Source organism: Triticum aestivum, chromosome 7D (assembly GCF_018294505.1).
Source record: "Triticum aestivum cultivar Chinese Spring chromosome 7D, IWGSC CS RefSeq v2.1, whole genome shotgun sequence".
Taxonomy (NCBI): Eukaryota; Viridiplantae; Streptophyta; class Magnoliopsida; order Poales; family Poaceae; genus Triticum; species Triticum aestivum.
Window position 1 is genome coordinate 547,804,020 of NC_057814.1, and position 16,901 is coordinate 547,820,920.

A 16,901-nucleotide genomic window follows, 5' to 3' on the forward strand; every position below is an offset into this window, starting at 1 on the left:
AAATTGTTAAAAACCAAAATATTAGAATGGTTCCAGCAATTGCACAATAATGTGCTATTAGACAACGGACCATGCACGTGCTAACCTCAATTGTAAACCTCAGTGCTTCCCATTGTTTCCCTGCAACACATATAAGGTAGTTAGTCATCAGGTTAAGTAAGGGTTCGCATGCTATCAGTAAAATATGTTGATGAAAAATAAGCACATTGCAGATTCATCAGATTAATTGAAGCCACACGGAAAACCCATTTACCCAAACCAAGCATGATTAAGAACTAGGAAATATAGCACTTGTATATGTTTCTCATGTATTAAGTGCAGCCAAATTCGATTTATTCCTCACATGCACAACAATACAAAATTCTACCCACGACAATTGGACATCACATTGCAGAATTGAACCAATCAGTTAACTAAACACCACAACAAATGAACCAAACATTAACTAAGCACCACATTGCACAATATAACATACTCCTAATAGAAGATCAAAGAGTTAACCAAACAGTTAACTACAGCCAATTGTAGCAATTGTATTTGTTTCTCATGTATTTACTACAGCCAAATTCAATTTATTCGTCACATGGTATACAAGAACAGAATGCACCCACAATTTTGTAAAGATAAATTCGATTTATTTCTCACATGGAAGACAATACAAAAATTTCAGCCTGAAGAATTGAACATCACATTTGCAGAATTGAACCAAACAGTTAACTGAAGATGACAACTAATTAGCAAAACAGTTAATAAGTGAGCACCACACTGCACGACATATAGAACATATACACTAGAGAAATAGATTGCATGGTGAAATTAGATAGCACAATTCACTAGAATTTGTGAAGGAAAGGCAGGAGCAGCACACGCAACGGGTAAATCGAGCATGCTTAACTGGCGTAGCTAGCAATTGTCAATTTGCTCCTTCAAGATCTGGGGGTCGGCATGAATGGCAGCCATCGCGACCTCATCCGCGCGTGCGGCCGCGATTTGGTTCTCCGCTGCCAAATGCTCCTTGAGGTCCTGGCTATACTCCGTGCAACATGGCTTAGGCCGGCGCTTTTTTGGTGGAGGGGTCGGTGATTTAGGTGGAAGGTGCCGCGCTCGCGCCAGTGGTCAGGGCATGTGGGATGTGGAAGGAGGAGGATGGGGGTCGGGTGTGGATTACCTGCCTGGATAGAGGAGGCCGAGCAGCGTGAAGGAGGGTCGCCGGCGAGGAGGCGGCGGCGCTGCAAGCAAGGAGTGAAGGTTTCAACTTGGAAAGGAAGGCGGAAAGAGGGGAAATGTGGCTTTTGGTAAGCGGGAGGGGGCGGGGAGGTAGATATTTCCGCGGAAGCCGAAAATTTGGAATCACTTCAGCCAAAAAACTGGCGCGCAAAGTGTCATCAGACACGGTCCCTTATTCAGAACTGTGTATGATATGTGGACATCACAAACGATTCAGATAGCTTAAACCGTGTGTGATGAGTTTGAACGTCAAAAGTTTTGGTTCGAATTTCCATGGTTACAGTCGTCATCCACGTCATTGCATAATTTAGGTACACAAAGGAGACTACAGCACACCCACACTTCTTAATCGAGCAAGTTCAGCAATTAAACAGAGCTAGCTGACCTACACATTACTCTAACAAATTAAAGACCGGCGCTCTTAATTAAACAAAACAAAGAGTACTACTACGGCTGGTGCTCATCGATCTCCGCTGCCGCCTCCATGTCCAGCTCGCGCCCGACGGTCTCCTGGGGAAGGGCCTCCATGGCATCCATCGCACCATACTCGGCAAGCATCTTGCCATCCGCGTCCACCATCTCTTTGGAAAATGCTGCCACGAGCTGGGAGTGGGCGGACGCGATCTGGGCTTGGACGGGCTCCGTAGTCACAAGGTATGTGGCAGAGGAACGGACGGTTGCTCGAACGCTCTCGGCGATTGCCAGCTCTTCGGCCATGGTTTGCCGACCGTTGTCGAAGAAGCTTCGTTCGATTTGTGCGGTGACCGCCAGGAGCTGGGCGTGGGTGGCCTCGACATGGTCGTGGACGGCCTCCATCAGGGCTAAGGCCGCCGCTGCAGAACGGACAGCTACTGTGCCGGTCTCGCCAGTTGCTATACCTGAGAAGCAAGACCGGCCATTTGGGCTGCCTTTGCCGCCCGGTCGCAAATTGTGGCCGCGCTCATGCACCTTGTTAGCACACGCAAGGCGGCTACGGCCGCGCTCTCGCCGGAGTGGGCCACCGAAGTTGCCCTCACGACGCGGGTCCATGTGCCCATCTTTCACCGGCGACGATTGAACAGTGAAATGATATTTGGGGAGCGAGCTAGTGTGCTTGAAACGCCGGCTGTGGACTGTAGCCGACGCACCTTCTCGCGTGAGCCATAGGCGTACTATACACCGACGGTGCTCCAAGATATTTTGTACTACATCTCACACGGTTGCTGATAATAAAATGTGTGCGATCTACTTGATTTTTCATCTTGATTTGAATTACATAATAGGGTCACAGCGGCAATGGACGGTGTTTGAATTGCTAGACCTTTTATCTAGAGTGAACATGCAACTATATGTGTATTGTAAAAGAATTGGAATTATTCAGGGTTCGTTTGAACATTTTATACATTAAATTGGTTTTTTAGCCATTTCAGGTGAACAATTCAAATTTGAACTACATGCACATGCTCTAGTGCATATAAATTCTTTGAAAAATCAAATCTTTGTCCTTGGGTGCATGCCTAGGTCCCATGCAAGAAATGGGAATGAATTTCAAACACAATCACACCGTTGATTGCCGGCAAAACATTGAGATGCCTGGTTTTTAAATTCTAGTAAATCCAAAACTCGTCTGAAATTCATGAAACTTGGCATGCTATCATGGAGCGGCATTAACATGTCGTGGTACAAATTTTGTCCCATTTTGGGCAGGTTTGGGTATATGCTTCTCACAAACCGGAGCTTCTCACAACAAGCATGATGGTTTTCGGTAGGGAACATCCCACCTTTGGGGACGAAACGATATCCATTGCCTCTTATTGCTTTCAAATATTTTCCTCGTGTCAACATAGAACAACAGGAGTGTTGTGTGAATTTTTGTGATTTTTCGGGGTTCCTTTGGACATTTTTATGCATTAAGTGAGTTTTCAATGCATTTATGTGCATAATTCAAATTTGAACTACATGCGCATGCTCCAGTGCATATAAATTCTTTGAAAAATCAAATCTGTGTCCTTGGGTGCATGCTTAGGTCCCATGCAAGAAATAGGAATGAATTTCAAATACCGGGGCACCGTTGATTGCCGGCAAAACATTGAGATGCCTGGTTTTTAAATTCTAGTAAATCCAAAACTCGTCTGAAATTCATGAAACCTGGCATGCTATCATGGAGCGGCATCAACATGCCGTGGTACAAATTTTGCCCCATTTGGGGCAGGTTTGGGTATATGCTTCTCACAAATCGGAGCTTCTCACAACAAGCATGATGGTTTTCAGTAGGGAACGTCCCACCTTTAGGGATGAAACGATATCCATTGCCTCTTATATCTTTCAAAAAAATTTCTCGTGTCAACATAGAACAACAGGAGTGTTGTGTGAGTTTTTGTGATTTTTCGGGGTTCGTTTGGACATTTTTATGCATTAAGTGAGTTTTCAATGCATTTATGTGCATAATTAAAATTTGAACTACATGCGCATGCTCCAGTGCCTATAAATTCTTTGAAAAATCAAATTTGTGACCTTGGGTGCATGCTTAGGTCCCATGCAAGAAATGGGAATGAATTTCAAACACCGGGGCACCGTTGATTGCTGGCAAAACATTGATATGCCTGGTTTTTAAATTCTAGTAAATCCAAAACCCGTCTGAAATTCATGAAACTTGGCATGTTATCATGGAGCGGCATCAACATGCCGTGGTACAAATTTTGTCCCATTTGGGGCAGGTTTGGGTATATGCTTATCACAAACCGGAGCTTCTCACAACAAGCATGATGGTTTTCGGTAGGGAACGTCCCACCTTTGGGGACCAAATGATATCCATTGCCTCTTATTGCTTTCAAAAAAAAATCTCGTGTCAACATAGAACAACAGGAGTGTTGTGTGAATTTTTGTGATTTTCGGGGTTTGATTGGACATTCTTATGCATTAAGTGAGTTTTCAATGCATTTATGTGCATAATTCAAATTTGAACTACATGCGCATGCTCCAGTGCATATAAATTCTTTGAAAAATCAAATCTGTGTCCTTGGGTGCATGCTTAGGTCCCATGCAAGAAATGGGAATGAATTTCAAACACCGGGGCACCGTTGATTGCTGGCAAAACATTGAGATGCCTAGTTTTTAAATTCTGGTAAATCCAAAACCCGTCTGAAATTCATGAAACTTGGCATGCTATCATGGAGCGGCATTAACATGCCGTGGTACAAATTTTGTCCCATTTGGGGCAGGTTTGGTATATGCTTCTCACAAACCGGAGCTTCTCACAACAAGCATGATGGTTTTCAGTAGGGAACGTCCCACCTTTGGGGACGAAACGATATCCATTGCCTCTTATTGCTTTCAAATTTTTTTCTCGTGTCAACATAGAACAACAGGAGTGTTGTGTGAATTTTTGTGATTTTTCGGGGTTCATTTGGACATTTTTATGCATTAACTGAGTTTTCAATGCATTTATGTGCATAATTCAAATTTGAACTACATGCACATGCTCCAGTGCATATAAATTGGTTGAAAAATCAAATATGTGTCCTTGGGTGCATGCTTAGGTCCCATGCAAGAAATGGGAACGAATTTCAAACACCAGGGCACCGTTGATTGCTGGCAAAACATTGAGATGCCTGGTTTTTAAATTCTTGTAAATCCAAAATTCTGTTAACCATTCACGTGACGCCACGTGTCTTGGTTTTAATGGCTGTAGGAGGTGCCGTGCAGACAGCTGCTTGACCTTGACTAAACGGGAGGTTTGCGAGCTCCGTCCGGTGCGCAGGCTGACCGAGAGGCGTGCAAGTTGTCCTCGAGTGCGCAGACTAACTGGGAAGCTAGCCATTTGACTTCCATGGTCGCCTGCCTTGCTCGCATCCTCTCCACTAATGGCTCCCAAGCCGCGGTTTAATTCACTTTTTAAATATAAAACACTCACTGCCAACTTTTAGTTAGAACACCCGTATGCAAACCGACAGATTCCCCAGGAAGCCAAGAGAAAATTTGCCGAGCAGGATTTCTGCAGCTCTTGATCACAAACGTTTTAGATAGAACACCCTATGCAAAGTGAGAGCAGCGCAGGATTAGTGCATCCCTTCAACGCAAACGGTTGTTTTGGATGACCCATGTGCACCACATACAAACAATTTGGTAAGATTTGTCAATCCTTGTAACACTGCAATTTGTCAAAATATGAAGCTAAAAATCACTAGTAGTATCTAATTTTTGCAACTAAAATTTAGTAATTAAGCACATATTTCATTCATAGATTAAGCAGTCGTTCTTAATTTATACAAACAATACAACTCGACAGCTGAACTGACCAAACTTTTCCCCAATTGTTGCCAACCACGTACTGAAATAGCTAGTTCAACTATAGATACTAGCTAATTTTAAGTACTAATTCCTGCTCGTCCTCGAGTACGTAAATGATAAAAATAGAATTTTTGATGTGGAATGCTACCTAACATATTTATCAATGTAATCTTCTTTATTGTGGCAAGAATATTCAGATCCATAAGATTCAAAACAAAAGTTTAATATTGACATAAAAATAATAATACTTCAAGCATACTAACAAAGCAATCATGTCTTCTCAAGATAACATGGCCAAAGAAAGATATCCCTACAAAATCATATAGTCTGGCTATGCTCTATCTTCACCACACAAAATATTTAAATCATGCACAACCCCGGTTTCAGCCAAGCAATTGTTTCATACTTTAGTATTCTCAAACTTTTTCAACTTTCATGCAATACATGAGCGTGAGCCATGGACATAGCACTATAGATGGAATAGAATGGTGGTTGTGGAGAAGACAAAAAGAAGGAGATAGTCTCACATCAACTAAGCGTATCAACGGGCTATGGAGATGCCCATCAATTGGTATCAATGTGAGTGAGTAGGGATTGCCATGCAACGGATGCACTAGAGCTATAAGTGTATGAAAGCTCAAAAAGAAACTAAGTGCATCCAACTCACTTGCTCACGAAGACCTAGTGCATTTTGAGGAAGCCCATCATTGGAATATACAAACCAAGTTCTATAATGAAAAATTCCCACTAGTATATGAAAGTGACAACATAGGAGACTCTCTTTCATGAAGATCATGGTGCTACTTTGAAGCACAAGTGTGGTAAAAGGATAGTAGCATTGCCCCTTCTCTCTTTTTCTCTCTTTTTTTTGTTTTTTTTCTTCTCTTTTTTTGGCCTCTTTTTTTTCGTCCAGAGTCTCATCCCGACTTGTGGGGGAATCATAGTCTCCATCATCCTTTCCTCACATGAGACAATGCTCTAATAGTGAAAATCATCACACTTCTATTTACTTACAACTCAAGAATTACAACTCAAAATATGACTCTACGTGTATGCCTCCGGGAGTGTACTGGGATATCCAATTAAGCAAGAGTGACATGTATGAAAGAATTATGAATGGTGGCTTTGCCACAAATACGATGTCAACTACATGATCATGCAAAGCAATATGACAATGATGGAGCGTGTCATAATAAATGGAACGGTGGAAAGTTGCATGGCAATATATCTCGGAATGGCTATGGAAATGCCATAATAGGTAGGTATGGTGGCTGTTTTGAGGAAGGTATATGGTGGGTGTATAGTACCGGCGAAAGTTGCGCGATACTAGAGAGGCTAGCAATGGTGGAAGGCTGAGAGTGCGTATAATCCATGGACTTAACATCAGTCATAAAGAACTCACATACTTATTGCAAAAATCTATTAGTCATCAAAACAAAGTACTACGCGCATGCTCCTAGGGGAAGGGTTCGCAGGAGTTAACCATCGCGTGATCCCGACCTCCACTCATAAGGAAGACAATCAATAAATATATCATGCTCCAACTTCATCACATAACGGTTCACCATACATGCATGCTACGGGAATCACAAACTTTAACACAAGTATCTCTCAAATTCACAATTACTCCACTAGCATGACTCTAATATCACCATCTTCATATCTCAAAACAATCATCAAGAATCAAACTTCTCATAGTATTCAATGCACTTTATATGAAAGTTTTTATTATATCCCTCTTGGATGCCTATCATACTAGGACTAAATTCATAACCTAAGCAAATTACCATGCTGTTTAAGACTCTCAAAATAATATAAGTGAAGCATGAGAGTTCATCTATTTCTTCAAAATAAAACCATTGCCGTGCTCTAAAAGGATATAAGTGAAGCACTAGAGCAAATGACAAACTACTCCGAAAGATATAAGTGAAGATCAATGAGTAGTCGAATAATTATGCAACTATGTGAAGACTTTCTAACATCTAAGAATTTCAGATCTTGGTATTTTATTCAAACTGCAAGCAAAACAAAAGAAAATAAAATGACGCTCCAAGCAAAACACATATCATGTGGTGAACAAAAATATAGCTCCAAGTAAAGTTACCGATGAACGAAGACGAAAGAGGGGATGCCTTCCGGGGCATCCCCAAGCTTAGGCTCGTGGTTGTCCTTGAATATTACCTTGGGTGCCTTGGGCATCCCCAACATTAGGCTCTTGCCACTCCTTATTCCATAGTCCATCGAATCTTTACCCAAAACATGAAAACTTCACAACACAAAACTCAACAGAAAATCTTATGAGCTCCGTTAGTATAAGAAAATAAATCACCACTTTTGGTACTGTTGTGAACTAAGTCTAAATTCATATTGGTGTAATATCTACTGTATTGCAACTTCTCTATGGTTCATACCCTCCAATACTACTCATAAATTCATCAAAATAAGCAAACAACACATAGAAAACAGAATCTGTCAAAAACAGAACGGTCTATAGTAATCTGTGACTCTCAAATACTTATGTAACTCCAAAAATCCTACCAAATTAGGAAAACCTGAGATATTTGTGTACCAATCCAGAGCAAAAAGAATCAGATCAAAAGCACGTTTGTCGATGTCAAACCGGCGGATTTCGGGTAGGGGGTCCCGAACTGTGCGTCTAGGTTCGATGGTAACAGGAGACGGGGGACACAAAGTTTACCCAGGTTCGGGCCCTCTCTATGGAGGTAATACCCTACTTCCTGCTTGATTGATCTTGATGAATATGAGTGTTACAAGAGTTGATCTACCACGAGATCGTAATGGCTAAACCCCAGAAGTCTAGCCTATGAGCATATGGTAATGAATCTGTCCTATCCGGACTATGCTCTCCGGTTTATATAGACACCGGAGAGATCTAGGGTTACATGGAGTCGGTTACATAGGAGGAAATCTTCATAATCGGTCGCCTAGCTTGCCTTCCACGCCAAGTAGAGTCCAATCCGGACACGGGTGCAGTCTTCGGTCTTCATGTCTTCACAGCCCATTAGTCCGGCCCACGGATAACAGACCGGACGCCCGAGGACCCCTTAGTCCAGGACTTCCTCAGTAGCCCCCGAACCAGGCTTCAATGACGAGGTGTTCGGCGCTCGGATTTTCTTCGGCATTGCAAGGTGGGTTCCCTTCTCCAAGTAATGTATTCGGCTGTTGACTCAATATTGTTCCCTTTGGCTTCTGCGCGCTAATAACTTCGCCTTCCACGTATCGAGCGAATGCGGAAAGTCAGGGTATTTTTGCAAATAATACGCCGTCCACGCGAGGGAGCACACCTATTAAAGATACTGGATCTCAGATCCACACGACGCCACATCGAGAAGATCCCCGGAGACTACTAGGACAAACCATTCCAGCATGGCTAGCATTCCCGGCTCCTCCTCCCACTCCAGCCCAAAGAAAAGTGAGTGGGAGAAGTGCTCTGTGTCTCACAGTCAGTTAGCAAAGTTGCAAACGCAGGGATTTCTTCCTCCCGCAGATCTGGTCCCTGTTCGAGCAGGGCTGGCTTCCTTCAATGATGTGGCTCAGGCGGAGGACTCCCCTAATCCGTCCGGGGGGAGCGAGTGTGCTTCGTCCCTATCTGATAAGAGGCGTCGGATTTCCAGTCCATCCATTCCTCCGAGGGCTTCTGGAATATTACGGCCTTCAGCTGCATAACTTCACTCCCGCCTCAATCCTGCACATCGCAGGTTATGTTGCTTTATGCGAGCTATTTCTGGGTGATGAAGCCCATTTTAAACTGTGGAGAAAATTGTTCTGTCTCTTCCCGCGTAACCATGAGGGGTCAATATTTGAAGTGGGCGGAGCCGAAGTATGGCGCATCGCCGATACCGGATACCTGTCCGGTACACCAAGGAAGGCATCGAAAGAATGGCCTTACAAATGGTTCTACATTGAGGACGTTGCACTTCCCGACCCAGTTCGAAAGGGTCTCCCTGAATTTTCAAGCGTTCCGCTAAAGAAACGCCACAGTTGGCGCCCCCGGAGCCTTGAGGAGGACGACAGCGCGGAGGTTCGTCAACTCTTGGGCGAGATAAAGACGCTCGCCCAGTCCGGATTAACAATAGTTGAGGTAATGGCGACCTCCATAACACGAGGGGTTCAGCCGCTTCAATACATAGGGCTCCCAATGTGGCACTACAACGGGGAGGACGACGCCTCCCGTTGCGGTCGAAAAGGTCCGGGTACCCCCGCCGCTCTGGCCAAAATACTGGCCGAGCTGTTCAAAGGGGAGGAAGAGGAATTTCTTCGCATCAATCACAAAGATGGATATTCTATGTATAATCCTCCCAGTTGGGTAAGTCCCAATCCTTCTGCTTTACTCATTCTGCTTCCCGGATTACCTTTGATGAATTTCTAATCTGCTTATAACAGCATGGTGAAGAATCACCGAGGGGTTTTACAGCCCCGCCCCACAGCCTGAGGACCACAACCGGGAGCTGGATCCTGGGTCCGAAGAAGATTCGGACATATTCGTGGTACTCGCGGAAGGGGTGTTTTACCAGGCAAGCTACGATGGCACGGAAGTGGCCATTATCGCTGATTATCCTGGTCTTCTTCCTGCTTCCCACGTAAGTTGTCGAGAAAAAATCTCTCTCGAAAGAGCTTCCTCGCACTGCCTCACCCATCGCACTGTCTCGTGCTCCACAGGGGAGGCGTTCGGTGCGTCACGCTACTCCAGGGGCGGTTCCAAAAAGAGTGGCTCCGGCGCTGAGCAAGGCCTCTAAAAGGAAGGTCGGTGAAGTCACGACCGGTCCCTCGTCAAAGAGGTAAGGATATAAAGGTATAATTTAGCAGTCACATCCAACTGTAACTTGTACGCTTGTTTGACACCAGGAAAAAGGTTCACCGGACTAAATACGAGGGTCCGGCCAGCCGTACTCCCAGCGCCCGGGATTTAGACCCTGTTGGAAAGGCGGGAGCCGACATAGGAACAGTGTCGGACTGTCCTTCGGCCGAGAGTTCGGAGAATATGTCCGTTACCAACTCGGAAGTGGAGAGCACCATGAATCATCGGTGCTGCAGGGCTGTTTTACGAGACCCTGAGTTCTCGGAAGAGGCATTTAATGCCTTCAGCTCGGCTGATGCGTACATCCGGATTGCTCGAAACGGGCTTAGTAGAGCCACGAAGCAGTATTTAACAGATGTGCGGGTAAGTTTTCTTTGTCCGAATAGGATAACCATGTGCCAGTAGCCCCCGGGACTGAAAGCAGTTGTTACAACTGACTTGAGTACCATTTTATGGCCAGGTTCTTACAGAGAAGAACAACCTGCTATCCCAAGAGCTGGAACAATGTCGGACGCAGCTAAATGTTGCTACCGCCGAACTGGAAGAGTCCAAGAAGGCGCCACCTAGTAATATTCCCCTTCCAACAAGAAAATATACTTATATGCCCTCAATACTAACAGTCTTGCCTATACCGTGACATAATGGTCAGGGGGACTCAAAGAGGCGGTGGAAGTCGCGCAAGCGAATGAGCAAGAAGCCAAAAGGCTACAAGCTATAGGCAATCGTGTACTGAAGCAGGCCATTATTGAGAAAAACCAGCTCCAGGATTGCAAGACCCAGCTAGGCGAAGAGCTAAAAGATGTGCGGGCCCAGCTAGCCGATTCCGTGAAGGAGAACAAGCAGCTGCGGGGCGGCATATTCAGTATGTATCTGAACTATTTTGAAAGTAGTTCGGCGATAGGAGAAACTAATATAGCTATGATTGCAGGTATATTAACGGGCCGTCCTGAATAGGAGGTGTCCGGATCATCGAGTGATCTGCTGCAAAAGGTGTCGCAAGTGCACAAACAAGCGCGGTTGGCGATGCGGAGTGTTGCCAAGGCTCTATGGCCATCCGCCTCCCCTCCAGGAAGTATGGACGAGCTTGTAGAGCGGTTCAAAGGAGCGCGGCGGCGTATCCGGCTATGGAAGATATCGGTCTGTCGAGAGGGTGCGCGAGAGGCTTGGGCCATGGTGAAGACTCGGTATACCAAGCTTGATCCTAATCGCATGGCCTGGGTCGGACCGGTAGGGCCGAATGGGGAAGAAATTCCCGTTAGTTTTGTGTATGACCAAGTAGGGGTGGCCGCCAGATATTCCCAACGGGATTGTAAGTTAGATCGCCTGTTGGATGGTATAGAGGAGGAAGTGTTTGAGTCTAAGTGACTATGTACTTTCCTCACGGTATGGAATTCTAGCTGAATTGTATATCATTTGTCATGGCAGACCTTTTCGCTTCAACCTCCGGACCCAAAGGTGCGGAGTGTTTCCAAATACCGTCGTGGCCGAATAGGCTGGGGTATGCGTGGAAAAATAGGCGTAGGGGTCATAGTTGCTTGAACAGACAAGTTGTGTCCGGCTAGTTATGTTATATTACATTGAGATTGTAAGAAACATCTTCCAAGGAGAATAGTTCCGTTAAGGGTTCCTTTCCCTGGGTATGCATGCATTAGTAGACATGTCAGAGTTGTGATGTGAAAATCATAGTGTGTATAGCTTCTGGGGGTTCACAATAGAGTGAGTGTAAAAAGGTATTTTTCATCCACCGACCGAATATTCCCTTAAGAATGCTAGCTTTCGGCTTCACCCAGTCTGAGGTACACATCCGGATGACCCGGCAGTAACAATCGCAGAGGTGCTCCCTTTACCACCTAGCCGAACAATCGGGAACGTAGGGTTAAGCACAGGAGCCAGGCAACCCAGCTTGGCCAAAACTTAAGTCATATCGATGCATATAATGGTGAAGAAAAGACATACGAAAAAAATGCGTATGTGTGATGAGCTTAATGCTCGGCAAGTAATATTAACAAGCTTCTGTCAAAAGAAGCCCCCAGGTATAATGAGCGTACGTTTGTAAAAATGTGTACGTCAGCAGTATTCGGTCAAGCCGAGGAGAGCTTTAAAGCGAAAAAATTGTGTAAAAAGGAGGAAAGAGTTATGGAAACTGTAAGGGAGAAGGAGACTAACAAAGTGCTCGGAGCTAGGCATAGAACCTTTGGAGTCTGGCCGCATTCCAGGGGTTCGACTCTAGGCGATTGTCTGATGTGTCACGAAGACGGTACGCTCCTCCGGTAAGAACTTTGTCAATTATGAAGGGACCCTCCCATTTGGGCTTGAGTTTGTCCTTTTTCTTCTCCGGCAGGCGTAGAACGAGTTCGCCAACGTTGTAAGTCTTGGCCCGTACTTCTCTGCTTTGATATCTTCGAGCCTGCTGTTGATAAAATGTTGAACGGGATTTGGTGACGTCGCGCTCCTCCTCCATGGCATCTAGGCTGTCCTGCCGATCCAACTCGGCCTCTTTCTCTTCGTACATACGCGCTCGAGGTGATTCATGTATAATATCGCAAGGCAATACAGCCTCTGCACCGTACACCATGAAGAAAGGTGTGTATCCGGTAGTATGGTTGGGCGTGGTCCACAGCCCCCAGAGTACGGAGTCAAGCTCCTCGACCCAGTGTTTGTCTGATTCTTTCAAAGACCGCACTAGTCTGGGTTTGATGCCACTCATAAAAAGACCATTAGCTTGCTCGACTTGACCGTTTGTTTGCGGGTGGTAGATACAGGCATAATCGAGCTTAATGCCCAGATTAGCACACCAGGTTTTCACCTCGTCAGCTGTGAAATTCGAACCGTTATCAGTGATGATGCTATGCGGTACACCGTAATGGTGTACCACATCGGATATAAATGCAATCACCGGTCCAGACTCAGCCGTTTTAACTGGTCTAGCCTCTATCCACTTGGTGAATTTGTCCACCATGACCAGAAGATATTTTTTCTTATGGCTTCCCCCTTTAAGGGGTCCGACCATGTCCAAGCCCCAGACCGCAAAGGGCCATGTAATGGGGATTGTTTGTAGAGCGGTTGGGGCATATGGCTTTGGTTGGCGAAGAGTTGGCATCCGACACAGCGCTGGACGAGGTCATGTGCGTCTGCCCGGGCCGTAGGCCAGTAAAATCATGTACGAAAGGCCTTGCTGACAAGTGCCCGGGCTGCGGCGTGGTGCCCACCGAGACCGGCGTGAATTTCTGCCAAGAGTTGCCACCCTTCCTCCTCGGAGATAGACCTTTGAAGGACTCCGGTAGTGCTTTTCTCGTAGAGCTCTCCTTTGTGAACTTTATAGGCCTTCGAACGCCGGACGATGCGGCGAGCCTCGTTCTGATCTTCTGGGAGTTCCTTCTTATTAAAGTAGGCCAAGAATGGTTTAGTCCATGGGGCAATTACTGCCATTATGAGGTGGGCCGATGGCGTTACTTTGGTGGTTGAGCCTTCGATGATATCGGCGTGTTCGTTATCTGTGTTTGTGTTCGGAACGGGACTGTCATTGCTATCTTCCCCTTGCCATACCACGGATGGCTTGAAGAGCCTTTCGAGGAAGATTTTAGGTGGGACGGGGTCGCGCTTAGCACCAATGCGAGCAAGGACGTCTGCCGCCTGGTTACTTTCGCAGGCGATGTGATGAAATTCGAGTCCCTTGAACCGAGCCGACATCTTCAAAACGGCATTGCGATAAGCTTCCATCTTTGGCATCAAAGTCTCCATTAATTTGGGATATTGCAAGGTTTGAGTCCCCGCGCACCTCCAGGCGTTGTATGCCCATTGATACGGCCATCCGGAGGCCATGTAGCAAGGCCTCGTATTCGGCTGGGTTGTTGGAGTCTGTGTATAATATTTGGAGTACGTACTGGACGATATCTCCTGTGGGGGAGTTAATACGACACCCGCCCCTAGCCCTGCCAACATCTTGGAGCCGTCAAAATGCATCACCCAGTTGGAATACGCGTCGTACTCTTTAGGGAGTTCGGCTTCTGTCCATTCGGCGACGAAGTCAGCCAGTACCTGGGATTTGATGGCTCGACGTGGTTTGTACGTAATGTCGAATGGCAGGAGCTCAATGGCCCATTTGGCAATCCGGCCCGTTGCATCCCGGTTGTTAATTATATCATTGAGGGGCACTTCGGGGCCACCGTGGTAGAGCACTCGTGAAAGTAGTGTCGCAATTTTCGAGAGGCCATGAAAACTGCATATGCTATTTTTTGATAATGAGGGAACCAGGATTTGCATGGTGTGAGGATGGTGGATATGTAGTATACCGGCTTCTGGAGCGGAAATTTGTGTCCGTCCTGTTCTCGTTTGACGACGAGTACGGCGCTCACCACCTGGTGTGTTGCTGATATGTATAAGAGCATTGGTTCGCCAGCGTTTGGCGCGGCCAGGATTGGGTCGCTTGCCAGAAGGGCTTTTATTTCTTCTAGTCCGGCCGTCGCCGCGTTTGTCCACTCGAAGTTATCGGTGCGCCGTAGAAGGCGATAGAGCGGCAGCACCTTTTCTCCCAACCTGGAGATAAAGCGGCTTAAAGCTGCCACGCACCCAGCAAGTTTTTGGACCTGCTTGAGTTCGGTTGGCGTAGCCAGTTGTGACAGAGCTCGGATTTTGGCTGGATTTGCTTCAATCCCTCTGTTGGAAACGATGAAGCCCAATAGTTTGCCAGCGGGGACGCCGAAGGCGCAATTTTCCGGGTTAAGCTTGATGTCGTATGTGCGGAGGTTGTCAAATGTGAGACGCAAGTCGTCTATTAGTGTTTCGACGTGTCTAGTTTTGATGACGACATAGTCCACGTAGGCCTCCACTATTTTGCCGATCTGTTTCTCGAGGCATGTTTGGATCATGTGCTGGTAGGTGGCGCCGGCATTCTTGAGCCCGAAAGGCATGGTGTTGAAGCAAAATGGCCTGTATGGTGTAATGAATGTTGTTGCGGCTTGATCGGACTCCTTCATTTTGATTTGATGGTATCCGGAATATGCATCAAGGAAGCACCGCGAGTCGTGACCTGCGGTAGCGTCAATGATTTGGTCAATACGGGGAAGAGGGAAGGGATCCTTAGGGCAAGCCTTGTTAAGGTCTTTGAAATCGACGCATAGGTGCCAGGATTTATCCTTCTTTGGTACCATTACCAAGTTTGCCAGCTAGTCCGGATGTTTAATGTCTTTGATGAATCCGGCCTCGATGAGTTTGGCTAGCTCCTCCCCCATAGCTTGTCGTTTGGGTTTGGAAAAGCGCCGCAGAGTTTGCTTGACTGGCTTATATCCTTTTAGTATGTTGAGGCCATGTTCGGCCAACTCGCGCGGGATTCCTGGCATATCGGAAGGATGCCAAGCGAATATATCCCAGTTTTCACGCACGAAGTCTCGTAGTGCAGCGTCGACTGCAGGGCTGAGTTGCGCTCCGATAGACGCTGTCTTCTTCGGGTCTGTTGAGTGGACCTGAAATTTGACTATTTCTTCTGCTGGCTTGAAGGAAGTGGATTTGGGTCGTTTGTCGAGGATCACGTCGTCCTTATCCACGGTGGAGCGTAGTGCGGTTAGTTCTTCGGCCGCAAGGGCCTTAGACAATGCCTCGAGGGCCAAGGATGCGGTTTTATTCTCGGCGCAGAGGGCTATGTCCGGATCGCTGACAAGGATGATTATTCCATTAGGCCCGGGCATTTTTAGCTTCATATACCCATAATGAGGTGTGGCTTGAAAGCGCATGAAGGCCTCTCGCCCTAACAGGGCGTGGTACCCACTGTTGAAGGGGGCCACCTGGAAAGTTATTTCTTCGGACCGATAATTCTCCGGCGTGCCGAACACCACATCAAGTGTAATTTTTCCTGCACACCAAGCTTCCCGGCTGGGAATGATACCTCAAAAGGCTGTGTTGCTTTTCTCGATGCGGCTCCTATCTATTTCCATCTTGTGGAGTGTGTCCTCGTAAATGAGGTTTAGTCCACTGCTGCCGTCCATGATGACTTTCGTAAGTTGAAAGCCGTCCACGATGGGACTGAGGACTAGGGCAGCTGGCGCTCAGACTGTTCTGTATTTAGGTTCGTCACTGGCGTTGAAGGTTATGGTCGTGTCGTTCCAGGGGTCAATTGCAGCGACCTGGCAAACTTCGGCGAGATCGCGCAGGGCCCTTTTACGCTTGTTGTTTGAAGCGAATGTCTCGAAGACTGACAATACTCTATTGTCGTCGTTTACTGGAGGGTGTTGTTCCGGGGTGTCCTTGATAAGGATGTCCTCACTGCTGTTGGCCACCTACCGAAGTATCCAACATGCTCTAAGGCTATGGGTTGCCACGGTATCCGGCGTCGTGTGTATTTTGCATGGGCCATTGAGCCATCCCTCCAGAACGGTGTCGTGCAACGTAATAGGTTTATGTTTTTTGATTGTTCGACTGGGCATGCCACGGGGGGCGCATCCTTTTTGCCTGTAGGGGGAGCCGGGATGGTTCCCAGCGAGCTGCCTGAGTTTTCCAGGCGCTTTCCATCGCGCTGTACTTTTGTACAATAGTTGCTAGGTCAGCGAACTTTGGTATGCGACGGCGATTGATGGCGTTAAGGATACCTTCG